The 11737-nt window shown below is 49.9% G+C and overlaps 1 protein-coding gene across 9 annotated transcripts in view; it reads right to left on the bottom strand.

Annotated features, from left to right (window-relative positions):
• Nucleotides 1-8849, bottom strand: part of JAKMIP3 (Janus kinase and microtubule interacting protein 3) — a 117582-nt gene extending 108733 nt beyond the window's left edge. For 5 of the 9 annotated variants that reach the window (XR_005197566.1, XR_005197567.1, XR_005197568.1 and 2 more), the window contains exon 1: nt 8403-8847. The gene's annotated coding sequence lies outside the window, so the exon portion shown is untranslated. Of the gene's footprint in view, nt 1-8402 lie in introns of all 9 variants that reach the window. The other 4 variants (XR_005197564.1, XM_017513555.2, XR_005197565.1 and 1 more) reach the window with 3 other exon arrangements.
• Nucleotides 8850-11737: the final 2888 nt, after the last annotated feature.

The following is an 11737-nucleotide window of genomic DNA, read 5'->3' as shown; positions in this document are numbered from 1 at the left end:
GCAGGCCAGTCCTCCCACCATCAGACCCGGGGCCACACAGGCCAGTCCTCCCTCTGTCAGACCCAGGGCCACCGCAGGCCAGTCCTCACACCGTCAGACCTGGGGCCACCGCAGGCCAGCCATCCACCCCTAGGTGTAAACCCAAGAGAACAGAAACACAGGGCCACACAAAAACACACACAGGAACGTTCACAGCAGCACAATTCACAATTGCCAAAAAGTGGAAACGACCCAAATATCAGTCACCTTGTGAACTGATAAACAAACGTGGACTAGCCACACAATCGGATATGATTCCAGCCATGGAAAAGGAATGAAATCCTGACGCATGCGATGACAGGGATGAACTCGGAAAACCTCACGCTAAGCAAAAGCAGCCAGACACAAAAGACCACACAGGGTATGACTCCATCTATGTGACATGTCCAGAACAGGCGAATTTATAGAGGAAGAAGGGAGACGCGTGGTTCCCGGGGACGGGGGCAGGGAGGGTGGCAAGCGACTGCTAAAGCCTTCAGAGTTCCTTTTGGGTGACGTAAATGTTCTGAATTTGTGGTGACAGTCGTGCAACTCCGTGAATGCACTAAAACCCTGTGAGTGCACGCATGAGTGAACAGACTGTGTGGTATGTGAGTTATATTTCATTAAAGCTGTTACAAAAAAAAACAAAAAAGGAGACATGAACGTTTCCAGACAGACACAAGTTGAAAGGGGTTGTGGCCCACAGACCCACGCTACAGAAACTGCTCAGGAAGTTCCTCAGCAGGGAGATGCTATCAAATGGAAACTGAATGTATACAAAGAAATGAAGCATTCTCAAAACATAAGAAATGAGGGCATATAAAAAGACTTTCTTATTTCTATTCCTTTGCAGGATAACAGATTATGCACAGAAAAATGAGCAACAAGGCACTGGAGGGTTCCTAACATCCATAAAAGTAAAGTGTCCGAGGCAGGGCACGGTGGGTTACAGGCATGAGCCCTTTGAGAGGCCGAGGCGGGCAGATCACCTGAGGCCAGGAGTTGGAGACCAGCCTGGCTAATATGGCAAAATCTTGCCCCTACTAAAAACACAAAAATTAGCCCGATGTGGTGGTGGACACCTATAATCCCAGCTACCCAGGAGGCTGAGATAGAAGGATCACTTGAACCTGGGAGCTGGAGTTTGCAATGAGCCAAGATCATGCCACTGCACTCCAGCCTGGGTGACAGAGCGAGATTGTCTTAAAAAAACAAAAGAAAGTAAAGTATATGTATGAAAACCATAGCCAACAAAACAAAACAAAAAGAAAGGGAGCACTCTTTCTTCAAGAAGGACTGTGAAAAGCTATAGATGATATTTGAAAACCCTAAAGCAAACACTAAAAATTGAGTTAAAAGAGAGGTATAATCCATACTGCCCAAAGCAATCTACAGATTCAATGCCCTCTATCAAATTACCAACATCACTTTTCACAGAATTAGAAAAAAAGGACTTTAAAATTCATATGGAGCTCAAATGGCCAAGGGAATCCTAAACAAAAAGAACAAAGTTGGAGGTATCATATTACCTGATTTCAAATTATACTACAAAGCTATGGTAACCAAAACAGCTTGGTACTAGTATAAAAATAGACACGTAGATCAATGGAACAGAAGGGAGAATCTAGAAATAAAGCCACACACCTACAACCAGCTGATCTTCAAATGAAGTCAACAAAAATATGCACTGGGGAAATGGCACCCTTTTCAATACAGGTATTGATTGACTTACCACCTATGCAACTTACGACCATTCAACTTTACAACCACAATCGCTAGCCACGATTGCTCCGCGTCTGGCAGCGCAAACGTTGCCCAGCTGGGCGTACGACAGTGCAGACCAGCTTCTGGCAGCACTACCATCTCTGTGTGCAGCATTTCAACTGTACATATAGCCTACTCAACTTACGACCGAATCGTGTTACGACCGGTCTGCGGTCCCAACCGTGGTCGTAAGTCGAGCGCTAGCTGTAAATGGTGCTGGGAAAACTGAATAGCCATAACTCAGAAGAATAAAACTGGACCCATCCTCTCACCATATGCAGAAATTAACTCAAGATGGATTAAAGACCTAAAAGTAAGCCCTAAAACTATAAAAATCCTAGAAGGAAACCTGGGAAAAACTCTTCTGGACATTGGCCTAGGCCAAGAATTCATGACTACATGATGGGCACACACGGACACACAGAGTGGAACAACAGACACTGGAGACTATAAAAGGCGGGTGGTGAGGGAAAAATTACCTGCTGGATACAATGTCCACTGCGCAGGTAATGAAAACACAGAACGTCCAGCTGTCACCACTGTGCAATATACATACCTAAGAAATCTACACATGTACCCTAAATACATAAAAATAAAAATTTTTTAAAGTATAATGAATAGAGGCCAATAATGGAGATAAAATAAGATCATACAGAATAATCCAAAGAAGGTAAGAAAAGAAGAGATAACACCAACAGAAAATAAATAGCAGAAAGCTAGATCTAAATCCAACCACATCACTAAATATTAAATGTAAATGGGCTAAATTACATAGTTGAAAGGCAGACATTTTCAGATTAAAATTTTATTTATTTATTTATTTGAGACAGGCTGTCGCTCTGTCACCCAGGCTGGAGTGCTGTGGTGTGATCACAGCTCACTGCAGCCTTGAACTCCTGGGCTCAAGTGATCCTCCAGCCTCAGCCTCCCAAGTAGCTGGGACTACACCAACTACAGTTAATTTTTAAATTTTTTGTTGAGACAGGGTTTCGCTGTGTTACCCTGGCTGGTCTCAAATTCCTCAGGTCAAGTGACATTCCCACTTCAGCCTTGCAAAGTGCTGGAATTACAGGTGTGAGCCACTGCCCCTGGCCTAAATTTTTTAAAAAGGCAAAAATCTACTTTATGTTTTCTATTAGAAACCCACTTTAGGCCGGGTGCAGTGGCTCACACCTGTAATCCCAGAACTTGGGGAAGCTGAGGCAGACAGATCACCTGAGGTTAGGAGTTTAAGACTAGCCTGGCCAACATGGTGAAATCCCATCTCTACTAAAGATATAAAAATCACCCAGTCATGGTGGCGGGTACCTGTATAATCCTGGTCACTCGAGAAGCTGAGGCAGGAGAATCGCTTGAACCTGGGAGGCAGAGGTTGCAGTGAGCCAAGATCATGCCATTACACTCCAGCCTGGGTGAGAAAAGTACAACTCTGTCTCCAAAAAAAAGAAACCTACTTTAAATATAAAGGGATAACCAGGTTAAGAATAAACAGATGCAGGCCAGGTGTGGTAGCTCACGCCTGTAATCCCAGCACTTTGGGAGGCTGAGGTGGGTGGATCACGAGGTCAAGAGTTCGAGATCAGCCTGACCAACATGGTGAAACTTCATCTCTACTCAACATACAAAAATTAGCCAGGCATAGTGGCATGCACCTGTAATCCCAGCTACTCACGAGGCTGAGGCAGGAGAATCACTTGAATCCGGGAGGTGGAGGTTGCAGTGAGCCAAGATCGTGCCACTGCTCTCCAGCCTGGGCGACAGAGCGAGACTCCATTTCAAAAAAATAATAAAGAAATAAACAGATTCAAAAAGTTATACAATGCAGACTCCAATCAAAAGAAAGCTGAAGTGACTGTAATTCACGTTAGACAATGTCAATTTCAGAGCAAGCAGCGTCCCAGGATAGAGGGGGACACAGGTAAGGATCCGGGAGTCCACACATTGAGCACACATGCCAATCCCAAATCTGTATGTCCCCAAAATACATTAAAAAAAGAAACAGAGGTAGAAACAGGGACAATCGTATCGGAGACTTCCACACTCATCTCTCAGTAAGAGATGAAAGCAGTGCAGAGAAAAATGGTGACGATATTCACTTCCCAGGAGTGGAAAAAAGCAAAAGGAAATTTGTAGACATAGAGGATTTCAACACCATGAACCAAGTCGATCTGATCGACATTTGTGGGATACACCACCCAACAATAGCAGAATATATGGTATTTTGGTGTAGACATAAAACATTCATCAAAATAGACTATTTGCTGGGTAACAAAACAAATCTCAACAAAGTTAAAATAACTGGAATTATCCAAAGTATGTTCTCTGGCCAAAAAGAAACTGAACTAGAAATATATAATAGAGAGATATCAAGGAAAAAAATGAAACATCTGGATTAAAACACACACATTTAAATGACCCATAGGTGAAAGAAGAAGTCATAACAAAGTTATAAAAATATTTCGAACTGAATGAATAACAAGCACAATACATCGGAAGTTGTGGGACACAGCTGCGGTGGTGTAAGGAGAATGGGGCTTACAATGGAACACAGAAGAGGTCTCCAATCACAATCTAATCCTAGTTTATGCTTTCAGCTTCAGAATGTAAAAAAAAAAATGAAAAGTAAATGCAAAGTAGGCAAAAGAGAAATAATAAAGAGAACCTTGCGCATGGAAGGGAGCTGTGAGTCCAGCTCCTGTGCTTCTGAGCATGGCTGTTAGCTAGAGAAGAAATCATCTCCTCTTTCTCCCCGAGTTTGCTCCAGCCAGCGCTGCAGCTGCCCCAAAACCGTGGCATGTGCCACCATGCCCAGATCGTAGGGCCTCAGGGGCTCTTTTAAAAGCCATAAAGACTAAACTCTTCTTAAACAAGCATCCATGAAACCTGCAAGTGGAGGTGCCAGGGTCTGTTTCAGAAGCTGGACTCCCCTTCCCTTTGGACTTCGGGAATAAGCCAACAAATGCATCTCCACAAAAGAAAGGGGGTCAAAAGGCCTTCTGGGAGCTCCATTGCTCCACACAGCAAAGAATCTGCATGGGATTCATGATTTAAAGACGTCAAAAAGCAGCAGAGTGTAAGAAGTGCTGTTAACGGGGAAGACAAGCCAGGTGCAGTGTCTCAAGCCTGTAATCCCAGCACTTTGGGAGGCTGAGGTGGGCAGATTACTTGAGGTCGGGGTTCGAGACCAGCCTGACCAACATGTCAAAATCCTGTCTGTACTAAAAGTACTAAAACTGGTCAGGCGTGGTGGTACATGCCTTTAATCCCAGCTACCTGGGAGGCTGAGGCAGGAGAATCGCTTGAACCCGGGAGGCAGAGGCTTCAGTGAGCCAAGATTGCGCCACTGCACTCCGGCCTGGGCGACAGAGCAAAACTCTCTCTCAAAAAATAAAAACATTTTTTTTCAAAAAGGGAAGACAGTACTGTTTAGATGACCCTTGGGTGGTACACCTGCAGCCACACCTCGTCACTGGTCCTGATGCCGCCAGCCACTTGCCAGCTGTGTCGCTAAGGTGTGGGGCAGGCTGCAGAAGTCTCCATGGGTCACACTCTCCGGGGACCGATCCCCATCTGTGCTTCCATTGTGCCCAATGCCATTGCTGCCGACACACAGGGTACTGGTGCCAGTGAACACTGGGGGAATGGACAAGCAGCAAGGGTGGGCTCGGGAAGCCCCCACCTTTCCAACCCAACGTCACCACTACACTGCTTCTTTTTGCTGAATGTCACCAGAAGGTCCTTCTCTCTACAGTTTCCTCTTCTTCCCGCTGCGACCAGAGCCATGGAGCAGGCCACCAGACGCCATGCACCTGCCAATTGTGCTCTTTAATAAAACTCTGACATGGACATGGCCGCTGGCCACAGCAGGAGGCTGACCACAGAAAGCTGTATGCAGAGGTTTCTGCGACTCCAAGCCCCTTCCTGCTCAGACCAACCCCATCATCATCAAGATAGTACTGGAGCTCAGCTTAACAGGAAGCAGAGGTCAGTGCGGGCCTGGGGAAACGTGTCCTCGGGGGCCATGACACAGACCCCGCGTCCCTTCAGAAGAAAAAGTGAGGCCTCCAGACCCCTGCCTTCCACCCCGGCTGGGTGCTCACACAGGGTCCTCCTCAGGCAGGAAGAGCCGGGGTCCTTCAAAGTCGAGGTAGTCCAGGTCAACCACTCTCCAGGCAGCGCGGATGTCTGGGAAGGACAGCAGCAGGGGCACATTTTAATCAGCTCCCTGCCCAGGAGGAATGGCACCTGGGCAGGATCCTCCTCACCCAATTAAACACTTGACCAATCCAGCTAAAGGCGCTAACCTCACACTCAGCCGCGGGCCGAGCACTACGGCCAGCAACGCCTCCTCACCAGACGCACGCACCACCTTTTCCCTCAGTGAAATCCTTCATCCCGAGCTGGCCGGGGTCACTTTCCCTAGGTTTGAATTCTGCTTTCACTTGGAGGCACGGTTTTGCTGGAGACCAATTCTCTGTGCCAAGGATGGGGTTTCCCATGATGCCCATGCTAGCTGTGCTTGCATGGAAACTGGCAACCACAGAAAGTTCCTGAGGTCATGTCCTGGGGTCATAAACCCCAGGCAACCACGAACTCGGCTCCTGAGAGCCTTCTCCTAGGGGGTCCTAGAGGGACCCCCTAGGAGAGCAGGCCTGGCCCTCACTGGCAGCACATGCCTGTGTTTCATACATAAAAGTCATCTGCAAAGAGCAGGCCCAGGCAGCTCCTGGGGCTCAGCTGCAGGACAGGAGATGCCTCCGGCCTCTGCCCCACAAAGCACACCTCCCTCACATAGCTCAGAGTTCAGCTTGGGGTGCCAGACCAACGAGGCCATGTTGAGATGAGAAACAGCTGCCCAAGGGGTTCCTAGGCGGCCAGCATAGGCTCTTCCACAAAGACAGTCATCGCAGCGGCTGGACTCCTGAACTTATTCAATCCCTGTATTGTATGAACGAGGGCTGTTTTGGGGTCCAGACGGAAAATTCACACCACCATCCCACACACATCCTAGCTTGCTTGACTGGAAACTGAGGAGTCAAGGAAAAATCAAAAGATACAGCATTCAGGACCAATGCCGTATCTTTTTATTTCACAGAAGCCCACAGTCAAGATCAACCTTCTAAGAAATTCTGGGAGACACTGACACTTACTTATATATTAGAGCAGCTAGACCCAAAATACGGGGGCTGAGGACCAGCTCCTCCTCTCTGACAGCTCCCTCACTGTAGGACCACCACCTGGTTGTTCAGATATTGTCAGTTAGGACCTCAAGTAGCAAGGCCTCCCGAGGGTTGGGCTAGAAGCAGGAGCTCCGTGTTCTCTGCCACAGCATGCCCCTTTGATTTAACAGGGGTGCCCTCAAACCACAGGAGAGGCAGGGAAAAGAAACCTCAGGTATAACATGCATGCACAGTGCCCCCCCAATCCTCAGCCTCCAGAATGAATGGGAATGTGCTCTCTTCTACAAGATACATATGTATCTACTTCCTGAGATTCTTCAGGAACCTCATCCAAATGCTGGCCTTTCGCCAGTCATGCTGTGGAGGTAAACTGAGGCACCTTCCACAGCCCGGTTGACTTTCCCCTTCTGCTGCTCCTCTTGGGAACTAAGGCGGCATTTTACCATGGATCTGCTCAAAGGCCTGGACTCCCAAATCTCCAACTCCAATACTGGTTTTGAATGAGAAAACTGTTTTGTGACTGGTTCTCCCATACTATGAGCCAACAGCAGAATCAGTGGCAACAGCAGGTGTTTACACCCTTCATGCTTGCCTGCTCCCCCTCTCCCAGTCTCATTTACATCTTAATAAACACCAGTAAAATGACGTACTGCCAAATTACCCGTGATACCTTTCCACCACAGCCCTGCCAGCCCCAGTCAACAGTGCATTTTCTTTGAACAGCTGTAGACTCAGGCACGATGTAATAACTCCCTTCTTTCAAAGAAAAGTGAATTCGTAAGTTAATAATAAGCTGTTGTTTCCCAAAAATCTGGAGTTCCTTGTGTACGAAGTTATGGCAATGAGCCATGTGCGATTCTTGATTAAGTTTTAAAGAGAAGACATGATCCAATCAGTGCGCAGGTAGGTGGTGAGGCCTCAAGCCATAAATATGACCTATTCTTTAACAGGGAGCAAGCAGCAAGAAAGTCCAGCCGGTTACCCCACGGAAGCAGCCGGGAGCAGGTGGCGCTGCAGGCCTGCCAGGCTGTGCAGACAGCTCTCTGTTGCCGGGTCGGTGGGATTCTCACCACAGCCAGCAATACACAGACGGGCCTGGCCTCCCCACCGCACCCCAACCCACGGCTGCCGTGTGAACAAGCATCCCCCTTACATATGGGATGAAACACACACCCATGCTTTAGAGAAACCTTGCACTCAGAACGCAGGCCCAAGCCCCCTCCAAATGCGTGCCTGAGCACGAACGTGAAGACATCGAAGCATCCTCTATGATTGTCCCTGCACCCCTCAGAGGACAGACCCCAAGCTGTCAACTCTCCAGCCACATCCGTGTGCACGCTAAATATAGAAGAGCACCCAAGTGGAAGGAGCCCGTGCAGAAGGCGGCCGAACCGAAACCAGCAAAGCCTCCGCAGCACCCAGAAAATAAACACTCACGTCCCAAAGCTGGCGGTCTGCTCCTCTCTGCCATCGCCCTGCTGTGAGAATCTTTCCCAGCTCATCCAAGACTCAGTCCGGCTTTTGCGCAAATCAGCTTCCAGCTTCTATGACTCAGCAAAGAGCTGGGCTTTTATTTTTCAGATGGAATTTACCATGTGGTGACTACATCCAGGGGGAGGAACCATTTCCCCAAGCCGTTTCCAAGCAGAGCCCTTGAGCCAGGATCGCCCAAGCTCTCCCTGCGCACGTTAAGGCCACACACAGAGGCATCATCTGAGCCCCCAGCCCAGCTCCCTGCACGGCTCCTTCAGACGCTTAGCAGAGGAGGGGCTGGTTGCTCCGCAGGGCTGAAGGCACAGCCGCGCAGGTGGGGTCCTGGTGGCTGCTTGGCTCTGTTCAGATGCAGAGGCAGCCTGGGCTCCGGGTTGGCCCAGCGGCAGTCTCACGTGAAAACCAGCGAGCAGCAGAGGCCATGGCTGGACCATCCCTGCCCCCGCTGCTCCAGGACGGCGCTCCGGCCAGCTTTCCCTCCTGCTTGGAAAACCCCCTTCAGGACTGCATAGCAAGGAGTTAATAACGGGAATGTACTTCCACTCTGAGGGTATCTATTTTAAACGGCAGGTGGTAGAACGGATTCGCACACACTCGACTGTGCACTGCATGGAATGAAAATGCAAACGGGACCAGACATGCAAGACCAACAGCGTTCGTGCAACAGTCAAGCCCGTGAGCTCACCTGCCCCATCGATCCCAGACGCAGTCTGTCACCAGCCTCCGGAGAAGCCGTGGAATGCAGCTGCTCTGTGGAAAACACAGGGTCTGACAGGGCTTCCAAGCGGGAGGGCACTTTGAGTCCATCTAGTCCGATGCCATCGAGGGAGCCATTAGGGCCGTTGGTGGCCTGAAGCTCCCGCCCAGCCCTGTCTCTAGCCACCAGGACCTGCGCTGAGGCTGCGTGGAGCCTGGACCCCAGAGCAGGCCTGCACGCCCAAGTTCTGGGGTCAGCCCGGAGGACCTACATCCCCCCTGCTCCCAGTCCACTCGCCTCAGTTCCCTTGCCTGCCCCCCGCATGCCCACCTGCCTCTTCCAAACAGGGCCAAAGTTCACTTCACCCCAAAACTGAGACTGACAGGCACCACCCTGAGAGAAGCCCGAAGAGTGAACGCCAACGAGAACGCACCAGAGGATGGCACAGGAGGCCGGGACTTCGGGTTGTGTCTGCTGTCTGTCTCCATCTGGCCACCCTCATAAGTTGGAACAAGCAACAAAATTGCCCCGATTAAAACCATGGCCACACATCTGGTCACACGTCCAGGGTGCTGCAACAACCCTCCAAGGGTCACACGTCCCGACTCCTGCAATGGTCACAGCCACCCACTGTCCCTTGTCACCAATCATGGCTGCCTCTGTGTTATGGGGAGGAGGCCAGATCGCTGACGGGCCATGCAGCTGCACCCCAGTCACACCCTTGTCAGGTCCTGGAGCTGGATTCAGACCCTTCCCTGGCCACCCTGGAGCAAGAGGGTTCCACGATGGTCCCCGAGGGCGGCTGCTCCTCTGTGGGAGGCAGGCCAGGGACAACCTTCCCGACAGGGCAGCGCCCCTCAGCCTGGCCGTCCTCCCGCTGGAATAGATCTGGGGAAACAGCACCAGGACGGTGTGTGCCCACAGGTGCGACTATTCCAGATACTTTTATAGCACGTACCCCGGCCAGGCGCTGTTGCAAGACTTTAAATATAACTCACTTAGGGATGATTACGGCAATGTTGTCCATAATATAACAGTGAATAATTGGAAACAGCCCCCATGTCCAACAACAGAGAAGGGATTTAACTAGCAATGGGAAACGCACATACATCCGAATACAATGGCACCATTTAAAAATCTCCCGAGTCCCAGATTAACAGAAAGATGTCAACAACCTATTGTTAAGGTTTTTTTTAGGCCAGCTCTTAAAAAATGTGTATGGTATGATCCCATTTGTTTTTAAAAATGTGTGCATCTGTGTGTTGCACTCAAGAAAAATAAAGCCCAAAAGTGTAGATACCAAGATGTAAAGTGGCTGTGTCTCCAGGTGGCAGGATCCCAGGTGACATGGTATTCTGTTTTTTATCTTTGAGTTGTACGTCATTTTTTTGTAGCATTGGAAACAATGACTATGTATTTTTAGGATCAGAAATCTACTTTCATTTTAAACTGATGCACATGCACGTACGTGCTTTTGATTCCTGCAGTAAACACGCGCCTTGCAGCCGGCTAGTCCTCACCTGGAGCCCAGAGGGAGACGCTGTCCCTTCTGAACCCCACACAGGCAGAGGCGGGAGCGGGCGGGGTGCTGGGGCCAGGCTGACGCTGACATTCGAGCTTAGCAAGCAGGGGGCTCTTTAAATCACATTCGTTTTTCTAGTTGTAAAAGTAAAATGTACTCATTGTAGAGAATTTGGAAAATAAAGGAATTTATGAAAAAGAAAACCACCATCTTCACTAGCTCATGAGAAGCCGAGCTTTGAGCAGGGATTCCCAGCCAACCTGCCAGCTCCAGCCCCAATTCTTCCAGATCCCAGAAACCGAGGCTCAACACCCGGGACAGAGCCGCCACCCCCAGGAAAGGAGGTGCAAACAGCAGGGTTCACTTGCATCACAGCATCTGGGAACACCGCCACCTCCAGAGAGCCTATGTCTCAAGTGGTGGCCTCCCAGGCACGAGGCCCAGGTCCGAGCCCACAGCCCGTCCCGGGCTTCCCTGTCCTACCCATGGGCAGTCGTCACCTAGCCTTTCTGGGGGAGCTTGGCCACTCCCACGACCACACCCAAATCCAGGGCTCTGCTGCTCCGTTGCCAGTTCCCAGACCCACTCGTTCCCCTACGCTGACCTGGCATCTCCATGCCATTCCTCGGGGGCCTCTCAGACCTGGCGGGTCCAAAACTGGCCTGCCCTGCCCCAAACTTCACTTTTCTGTCATATTGCAGGTCCTGACACAGCCATTCACCAGTTATTACCCAAGCAAAAACATGGCTGCCTTCCCTTTCTCCTCCTTCCAGGCCCTGCATGCAGCTGTTGGACCCACCATCCCCGCTCCTGTCATGCAAAGCCACCTCCTCCTGGATTCCTGCCAGGACTGCCCTCAGGGGCCCCATCCTCCATCCCTCTCATGACCGAGACCTGTTTCCCGTGCGTAGCTTTGTATTTTTACTACACAGCCATGAATTCATCATTACTGCTTTTTGCGTTTTGGAAAAGCAGCATAGACGGTACCGTGCCCTACGTACCCGTTTGCAGTTTTCTTCTCTCACTCAGCGTCACTCCCTTGAGGGCACTGGCGCGTGACCT

Source organism: Cebus imitator, unplaced genomic scaffold, assembly GCF_001604975.1.
Source record: "Cebus imitator isolate Cc_AM_T3 unplaced genomic scaffold, Cebus_imitator-1.0 Scaffold495, whole genome shotgun sequence".
Lineage (NCBI taxonomy): Eukaryota > Metazoa > Chordata > Mammalia > Primates > Cebidae > Cebus > Cebus imitator.
This window is presented reverse-complemented; position numbering and strand designations above follow the sequence as displayed.